This window comes from Musca autumnalis, unplaced genomic scaffold (assembly GCF_047663935.1).
Source record: "Musca autumnalis isolate F117 unplaced genomic scaffold, ASM4766393v1 scaffold_2, whole genome shotgun sequence".
NCBI classification, from domain to species: domain Eukaryota; kingdom Metazoa; phylum Arthropoda; class Insecta; order Diptera; family Muscidae; genus Musca; species Musca autumnalis.
In genome coordinates this window covers 159664282-159674740 of record NW_027411755.1, presented here as the reverse complement: position 1 = coordinate 159674740, position 10459 = coordinate 159664282, and positions in this window count along the sequence as shown.

Sequence of the window (10459 nt, the reverse complement as noted above, 5' to 3'; positions counted from 1 at the left end):
TGGTTAGATAATTGAGTCTAAATCTCTCTGTGATACCACAGTACCATATTCCACTGTATAAAAACGACATCTACATGTAGTTTAAAGGGGTGAATGTCTTTGCCAAATTCTATTCTTAAATACATGGCGTACTTTTGTTCAAATTTACCGCATTTATAGATCGTAAATCATATTCGATTCCAGAGCTTTAACCTGTCTGGGACCATATGACTATTTTTGCAGACATAAGTTTTCTGATGCATTTTAAATAGATAGGAAGCAAGAATAACCTCATGTCCAATGAACAGTAGAGCAGCCCGATTATAATGTAATCGACGATAAGATGTTCTCAAAAACGGCAACAGTTATTTAAACTATCTATAAAGAATGAGTACATGACATAAAATGCGTTTTCTTATCTGGAACCTATGTCTTCGAATATTTAATATTAATCGGGTTAATCTTTTGTGGCTTAAATAGTGAAAGCGTTTGGTATGTTTACTGTTCCAGTAGATGGCGTATATGTGGTTGGATGCGTCATTTATTAGGTGATAATTGTTTTTGGGTTACTGACAATAATCTGTCAAATTAATAAAATTTGTCAAAACTGCTGCTATTATTTGGACTTAAGGACTACTTTATTTTCCGAATAATATTGTTACGAATGTAACTGATAGGTGTAAGTTAATTTTGTTTAATTTCCGTTAATTTAAAAATTTGAATTGTAACGTAAAGTTTTTTTTATTACGCAGTTACTTTATTTAAGCAACAATCTCATAAGCAACATCTCTTCATCATTCTAGTTCTTACTTTACCTTTCATTAATGTGCTTTTGTTTTGCCATAATCATGTAATTATCGTTAAGTTTGCTACTTCTTTATTTCTTGCCTTTGTTTGTTGTTGTAATTACGTCATTAGTGTGCTTGTCCACTTGTATTGATCTTCGCCCATGTATGTGAGTATGGTTGTACGCTTAGTGCAGTGGAAGGCATTGTGACTCACAAGAGAGACCATGTGCTGTAAGTGAGCGTAAATTGGTTATCGCTCACAGCCTGTGTAGATGCTAACACGTTGTGAGCATCAACAAATTTACGCTCATTGAGAGAACAAGGGAGATCCAAAAAATTTCTCTGCGTCACTCTGGCTTAGTGCGAATGTGCGTCTGTGTGTTCATTGCACAGATTCGAGGTGTTACCAGATGTTCTGGATAACTCTCGAACAGGGCGATTTTGGGGATAAATACGGGTGGAAGCCGCAACGGCGAGTTAGTTGTGTTTTAAGCGTTGAACTGAACAGATCGGTTAAAGAAGAGCTGCGTGCTAACTAGAAACAAGCTGTGTGCTTAGTAATTAAAGTCGGTTCCGAATAAGTGTAATAAAGTAAATAAAGCATTGTAGAAACGTAATCTAAAACGAACCCTTTTTTATTTGGTACAAATAGTACTGGGGAATAAAACAACGTCTACACGGAGATTAGTTAAATCTAATTCCGTAACAATATAGTTAATAATTATTTTAGTTTTTTTTTCGTGGAGTGCTTCAAGACCAGATGACCACCGAATTTTTGTTTTCAGTCCACAATAAGAGTAATTTCACTGAAATTTTGACATCATGAGCTTTGGCATATCGTCCTAGGCAATGACCAGAGGGGAACAGCTGTGGTCGATAAAAGTGATAACTCCACATTTTGCATGGTGAACGAAGACGATTTATCGAGGATAAAAGGATATTGTCACAGCTCGTTAGACATCACCATTGTGGCCTCGGGTCTGATAAATGATGTGGTAACCCGTCATTGGCTCAGACCACCTAAATATTATCGGCTCCATTGAAAGGCCACCCGACTTCAAAACCTCTGACTTTTTGTGAACCATGGAAAATCTGATTGGCAAGGGTTCAGAGAATTTACCAAGCATCGCTTCAGAGAGCTGCCCATTGCCTCAAATCCTCGAGTAGATGAGAGAGACCACATTTGCAGCCGCTCGCTACAAACCTGCTGGTCGAATAACCGAAATTAGACCAAGTTTTCCAGCAGAGGACCTGGACTAGCAAATGAGCATGATGAACTTTGTCGTTATGTAGTTAAAAAACCTTATACGTTTCTGTTACACCACTAGTATTCTGTAAGAAGAACGAATGGTTTCAAAAAAAAAAAAAAAAAAAAAAATATGAAAGGACTTACAGATCCTTTATTATTAGAAGACGTCTGACTGGCTTTCTATGAGGTCTTCATTCAAGCCTTCCATAATATGTATACTTACTTCTCTTCTTTGAGCTCATCTCATGAGGTTTCTATTAGACAAGAACTAGAATATGACCAGCTGTTCTTCTAAAAGGAGATCTGCTGATTTGCTTATAGAAAACATCCTTGCCATGTACTACTGTTCTTCTAATACCAAAGAGACAAACTGGTCTTCTATAAGAAGACCTGATGATCTGCTTGGAGAAGACTTATAGCTCTTCCAATTGAGAACGTCCTGATCTTCTATGAGAAGACTTTCTGGTCTTATATGAAAAGAACATTGGCCTTGTATGAGTGGTCTCTTTCAAGTCTCATCTAAGAAAACTTGATGGTCTTTTATTAAAGGAACTTCTGGTCCTCATCTGTGAGAAGACCTACTGATCTTCTATAACAAGAACAACTACATTTACTGAGAAGATCAGAAGACTTTCTGCTCAACTATGAGATTCCTATCTACCTTCCACTGATGACTTGAATGGAGGCACTTATTGGCCTTCTGTTATACGACCATGACATCTATGAGAAGACCTATTGCCTTGTATGAGAGAATCTAGATTGGTCTATGAGAAGTATTTCTGGTCTTTCATGAAAAACATCTGGTCTTCTATGGCAGGACTTTTCTGGCTTACTAAGAAAATAACCGCTAGCTTTCAAAGAAAATTAAAGCTGGCTTTCTATAAAAATACATCCCGTCCTATTATACGTAAATCTCTTGGCCTTCTATACATGTTTTGCCAGAAGATATTCTGTTCTTCTTTGATAATCACCTATTGGTCTTCAATGGATTATATATTGCTCTTCTAGGACAAGATCCATAGGACTCTATGAGTCCTTCAATGAGAAAACCTTTTTGTTTTTATGCGAAGATTTTCTAGTCAGGTATGAGACGACTTTTGGTCTACTATTTGAACTCATATCAGCGGTTTAAATGAAGACCTTCGTGGTGAAGACCTATTGGTCTTCCATGACTTATTGGTAGACAGCGGAATTTTTTGCAACCCCAATTTTTAATCCGATTCATGTCAAATTTTGGGACTGGGCATATTTTTGGCTTCTGATTACATTGCAATCGAAACATATGACATATGCAAAATTATGCAAAATGCATAAATTTTTGTATATGCAAAATTTAGCATTTTACATATTTTCGTATGCAACAAATATTTCAATAATATTTACAATTCTCTTCAGACAAGTCAATAAAATAGAGAAATGTATAACCACAGCCACAACCTTCAAAATACCGAAAATCGGGAGGTATCGTTCTATGGGGGCTATATGAAGGCCTGTACCTACAAATGTTACGTGGAAAGTTTTTTACCCCCAAGGAAGACTTAATACCAAATTTCAGCCATTTCGGAGGGATATTGAGGGCACAACCTTCAAAATACCAGAAATCTGGAGGTACCGTTCTATGGGGGCTACATATATAAAGACGTGGGCCTATACCGACAAATTTCAGGTGGAAAGTTTTATACCCACAACGAAGACAAAATGCCAAATTTCAGCCACTTCGGAGTGATATTGAGGCCACAACCATACAAATACCGAAAATCGGGAGGTACCGTTGTATGGGGGCTATATGAAGACGTGGACCTATACCGATAAATTTCAGATGGAATGTTTTATACCATCAAGGAAGATTAATACCAAATTTCAGTCATTTCGGAGTGATACTGAGGCCTCAACCTTCAAAATACCGAAAATCGGGAGGTATCGTTCTATTGGGGATATATGAAGACGTGGACCTATAGCGACAAATTTCAACTGGAGGGTTTTATACCCACAACGAAGACAAAATGCCAAATTTCAGCCATTTCGGAGTGATATTGAGGCCACAACCTTCAAAATACCAAAAATCGGGGGTACCGTTCTATGGGGGCTATATGAAGACGTGGACCTATAGCGACAAATTTCTACTGGAAGGTTTTATACCCCCAACGAAGACTAAATACCAAATTTCAGCCATTTCGGAGGGACAGCGAGGCCACAACCATCAAAATACTGGAAATCGAGAGGTACTGTCGTATGGGGGCTATATGAGGACGTGGACCTATAGCGACAAATTTCAACTGGAAGGTTTTATACCCACAACGAAGACAAAATGCCAAATTTCAGCCACTTCGGAGTGATGTTTAGGCCACAACCATACAAATACCGGAAATCGGGAGGTACCGTTGTATGGGGGCTATATGAAGACGTGGATCTATACCGATAAATTTCAGATGGATTGTTTTATACCTTCAAGGAATACTTAATACCAAATTTCAGCCATTTCGGAGTGATATTGAGGCCACAACCTTCAAAATACCGAAAATCGGCAGGTACCGTGCTATGAGGGTTATATGAAGACGTGGACCTGTACCCACAAATTTCAGGTGGAAAGTTGTATACCCCCAACGAAGACTTAATACCAAATTTCAGATATTTCGTTGGGAGACTTAGGCCACATGTCCTAAAAAAATTAAACATAGGTCCAATTTTAAGTATAGCCCCCATAGAACTGTACCCCCTGATTTCTGGCATTTTGGGGGTCTTGACCACATATTTAAATGAAATTGGTTGAAATTTGGCTGTCGGTATTCCCTAGTGTTAGAAAACCTTCTTGCATTTTTTTTTTTTTTGAATTGGGCCTACGTTTTGATAGGTTCCCCATATAATGTTACCGCCCAATTTTCGGAACTTTGAAGGTTTTATATAAATTATTAATTCGAAAAGCTGAAATTTATCACATGCACATTTGTAAAAAATGACAAAAACACCCTTCGTATTTTGGGAACAAGTTTCAAAGTTGCGGAAAGTTGCAGCTGATATTTTAAAAATAGAATCAATAGACTACTACTTATCTTCTAAAAAAATTTCGTTGGGTGGAAGAGGGGGAACAAAACTAAAACTTTACATGAAATTTAATTATACTGAAGAAATGAGATTACAAAAGTCCTTCAGTCAAAACACGTATTCAGTAATTAATCCCAAAAATTAAGAAACGCAAAACTGCATAAAAATTAAGTTAACACATTGTTTGTCGATATTCGAATTAAGTTTGGTCTATATAGAGTTCATTTAGTTTGATATTAATATTTTATTTTCACCTAACCTTTCCATTGAATTCACCTCGAAATCCAACCTGTTAAAATTTCTCCTTTTTGATGCTATTCTCAAAGAGTACAGTAAAAAGTAATCCATAACAAATTTATTTTAGAGAAATTTAACATGTTAGGAGTAGATATGAACACATTTGGTACCAAAAAATATACTTTAATTTTTTTAAGTTTGGCCAATGGCAGCGACCACTGTGCAATGGCTACCTGTTGGGAATTCCCTGAAATGAATTCACTTGAAATATATGAATGAGATTCGAAGACGTACACTGGCCTATTAAATTCTAATCCATATGGCGAGGTAAAAGTCATAAAGAAGGAATGTATCGGACACGTCCAAAAGCGTATGGGGTTCCGCCTTCGAAGTTTAGTAAAAAGTAACAAAAACCTTGGAGGCAAAGGAATGTTGAGAGGAAAATTGATTGACAAGCTCACTGTCTACTATGGACTTACAATTCGACGCCATACGAATTCAATTCACGATAGGCATGAGGCAATATGGGCGACATTTGATCATTACAGTTCAAGCGATACAAATCCACGTCACGCGAGATGTCCAACCGGTAAAGACTCATGGTGTTCATATCAACGGGCTCGGGCAAGAAAAGAGGCTTTCAAACACGATTACAGACCACTTCCATCAAATGTTTTGGATGCTATTAGACCTATATACAACGATCTAATTAAAGAGTCTTTACTCGAATGATGCGTCGGCGGCTTCAATCAAAATAGCAACGAAAGCTTCAATCAACTTATTTGGAAAATTTGCCCCAAAATCCTTTCAAGTGGAGCACTCTTTGTAAATTTAGCAGCTTACATTGCGATTGGTCTTTTTAACGAAGATACAAAATCATTGTTTATTTATTTGAGCTCGATCGGAGTGAGCTGTGGACAAACGATCAGAGTGAGCTGTGGACGAATATGCTAAAAAAATCGACCAAGCACAAATTGCACTGGCAGAGAGACTTGCGGCCGAGTGCACTCGTGAAGCAAGAATGTTGTGAAGGCAACACCAAATTTCAATTTTACAAGCTGCATCATCGGTGAGCACCTGTATGGACAAGGAATAGATGACTCCTTGTAATTTTACCAAAAATACATTTTTTATTCATGTAAACCGAAATAAAAACTTAAAACGCGTTTTTCCCGAAATGCCATTCTCGAAAACGGATAGACCGATCTTCGTATATTTTGGTGAGCTTATTAAATACATAAAAACCTTGTCTTTAAGCGAGACAGTTTTTTTTAAATTTTTTTGCCGATTTTTGGGCAAAAATCAGTCCATTTTTTCGTTAAAATCGAAATTTTGAATTTTACAGGTCACTATTTTTGTTAAAATAGATTTTTGAAAATTCTGTCTCGCTTAAAGACAAGATCATTTTGTTTATTATTTTTGGGCCGATCTTCATATATTTTGGTAAGCCTTTTACCAAAATATATGAAGATCGGCCCATTCGTTTTCGAGCAAGCGTTGGCACTGCAAAACGCTTTTACAACAAGTAGGAAAAGCGTTAAGTTCGGTCGGGCCGAACTTTTTGTACCCTCCACCACAAATTTCAGTCATTTCGGTGGATTAATGTGGCCACAACCTTCAAAATACGAAAATCGGAAGGTGCTGTTCTATGGGGCCTATATGATGGCGTCGACCTATGCCTACGAATTTCTGGGGGAAAGTTTTATACCCGAAACGAAGACTAAATACCAAATTTCAGAAATCTCGGTGTGATAATGAGGCCAAAACCTTCAAAATACCGAAAATCGGCAGATATCGTCCTATGGGGGCTATATCAAAACGTGGACCTTTATAAACATTTTATGGTAGAAATGTTTCTTAGCCTCTGGAAATGCAAAATACAAAGTTACAACCGATTTTGTTGTCAAATGGGACTAATACGTTCAAAATATATTAAAATGACGCGTACTTTATATGGGGAGTTATATGGGGGTAATATCAAAACGTGGACCTATATAAACCAATTTTGGTAGGAATGTTTTTTGGCCTCTGGACAGGGCTATATCGATGTAGAATTGCACGCTGATCAAGAATATATATAGTTTGTGGGGTCTACAATGATTATTTTGTGTAGTTACAAACGTAGTGACAAACTTAATATACCCCCATCCTATGGTAGAGGGTATAAAAATGGGTTTCACAGGTAGCCATTTACCACAAAACTGTGCAATATTTTTCAACAACAAAAAATTCCAAAGGTAGTTTAACCCAGATATGCCCATTGCTTGATCGTGATCATTTTTAAATTATTTTTATATTATTTTAGAAGCAAATGTGAAATAATAACAGTATGTTTATATGTTTTTTAAAAAATTTTTGAAAAAAGTGGTTTTTGAGGCCACTTTTGGACACAAGGTTTTATCATATAACTGGGAGTTATGGGACACAAAACCTTTGACATATAGTCCAAAGACACCTTTTCGGCATCTAGTTAACGTTTTTTCGTAGTTGGCTCCACATCGTGTATGTTTTCGTTATAAAACTACCCAATAATTAATCGGTCATAACGCAAATCATTGTAAAAACTAAGCGATTAGTGGAAACTTCGACGAACTAGACCTCAAAACTCAAAAATAGTAGCTCAAAATAATGGAATCACATAATATCCCAAGAGCTACAGATGTGTACTGAGTATATCACCAAAATAAACGGTACTTTGATGAACATAACATATCAAATTAGCAAGAATTTTGTGTGTCCTATATATAGGACGTTGGGCATATCTGGGTTAAGATGTGCTCTTTCATAGGAATAAAAGATTTACCTAAAAATATTGGTAGTTTTCTCAGAAAAATATGAAAATTGAGTTTTTTGGCCAGCACAACTAGAGATAACCCCTTAAACTAGAGGGTTGACTGTACTTAACGGCATACACAATATCTAGAATCAATTAGTTGGAACGGAATAACGGTACATTTAATAAAGGTATTTGTTACAGTGTTCACAATTAGAGATGTTACCAGATCATGTAGAAACATCGGCAGCGAGAAGCGATTGGGCATAAATACTGGGGAATTGAGAGGCAGTGCCCGCTTGCGCGATGGGCTAGTTCGGAATCGGAAACTCGTCGATTCTCAGCGTTACAGTAACTAGTTCCACTTCTGACCCCTCACAGTGCAATCAACTGTAAACTTTAACATGGAGATGTCATAGGAGGTAACCAATTGATACTCTATGCATTACCTGTTGGTGGTATTGTACTAGTTCCAGGTTTCATATACCAGTTTATTTATAAAAAAAGTGGTGGGAAATAGTCACAACTAACACTTCGTCGTTTACTTGGGGATATATAGGTGTCAATTGGTTCCCTTCGCATTACCTATGGGTCAATTGTGAACTAGTACCACTTACCTCTAGTTTAGGCCTATTTAAATTGCGACACTTAGAATTGCTAGCGGGTAGAGAGAAGAAGAGGGCCATTTGCATATTTCCTTCCTTTTTTATACCATAACAATATGAATAATATGTACAAAGATATTCAGTCCATCAACATTAGCTTCTGTTATTGTATACTTCATTTATATTAAAGTTATGAAGAAAATGCAAATGTGAATTATTTATACAACTCGTCGTTTAAGTTAAGTTAATTAAGTCGCAACTGACGCCTCCTCGTTTACTTGGGGATAAAAAGGTGACAATTGGTTCCCTTCGCATTACTTAGGGGCCAATATTTGTACTAGTACTGACTAGAGCTAGTTCTGGACTACTTAAATTGCGACAATTGGAATTTTCGTCGCAAGCGGGTGTCAGTCGTAACCCTGTGGGGACGAAAATTCCAATTGTCGCAATTTAAGTAGTCCAGAACTAGTTCTAATCAGTACTAGTACAAATATTGGCCCCTAAGTAATGCGAAGGGAACCAATTGTCACCTTTTTATCCCCAAGTAAACGAGGAGGCGTCAGTTGCGACTTAATTAACTTAACTTAAACGACGAGTTGTATAAATAATTCACATTTACATTTTCTTCATAACTTTAATATAAATGAAGCATCCAATAACAGAAGCTAGTGTTGATGGAATGAATATCTTCGTTCATATTATTCATATTGTTCTGGTATAAAAAAGGAATACGACGGAAATATGCAAATCGCCCTCTTCTTCTCTCTACCCGCTAGCAATTCCAATTGTCGCAATTTAAATAGTCCTAAACTAGAGGTAAGTGGTACTAGTTCACAAGTGACCCATAAGTAATGCGAAGGGAACCAATTAACTCCTATATATCCCCAAGTAAACGACGAAGCGTCAGTTGTGTGACTATTTCCCACCACTTTTTTTTATGAATAAACTGGTATATGACTGTAAACCTGGAACTAGTACAATACCACCTACAGGTAATGCATAGAGTGTCAATTGGTTACCTCCTATGACATCCCCATGTTAAAGTTTACAGTTGATTGTACTGTGAGGGGTCAGAAGTGGAACTAGTTACTGTAACGCTGAGAATCGACGAGTTTCCGATGCCGAACTAGCCCATCGCCCAAGCGGGAAATTAGACCGTAAATTGAAATTAGAGAAGTAAAGTAAAAGCTGTGTGCTTAATAGAGAAGCAAAGCTGTGTGCTTAGTAATTAAAGTCAGTCGAGAATAAGTGTAATAAAGTAAATAAAGCATTGTAGAACCGAACTCTGTTTTATTTGGTACAAATCGAATTCTGGTATTCTAAAGATGTACTTATGGTATTCTATGAGAAGTATTTCTGGTCTTCCATGAGGAAAACTTCATGTCTACTATGCCAAGATTTGTTTTCTTATATGAATAACCTTCCCTGCTGGCTTCCAGGTTCTTTTATGAAAAGACTTTTGATCTTCTTCTGGACTTCTATAAGAAGATCTACTGACCTTCAATAAGAAAATCAACCTATTAGAGAAGCTGCTGGTCATATCTATGAGGGTAATTACTGTAATATTTCCTTTATGTTTCTTCTCTTTCTACTTCTTATCTTGAGCGTATTTAAAACCTTGGCCATTGGGAGTAGCTTTCTATTCCCTTTTTTTAAATATCCCACTAAAAATGTACCCCAAAAAACGCTATTTGTACATCATTGTAACTAAGAGCAGAATATAAGAGAAACATAGAGCAAAGCTTGCAATTCCCATTCTCACAACGTTTTTTTTTTTCAAGGAAGC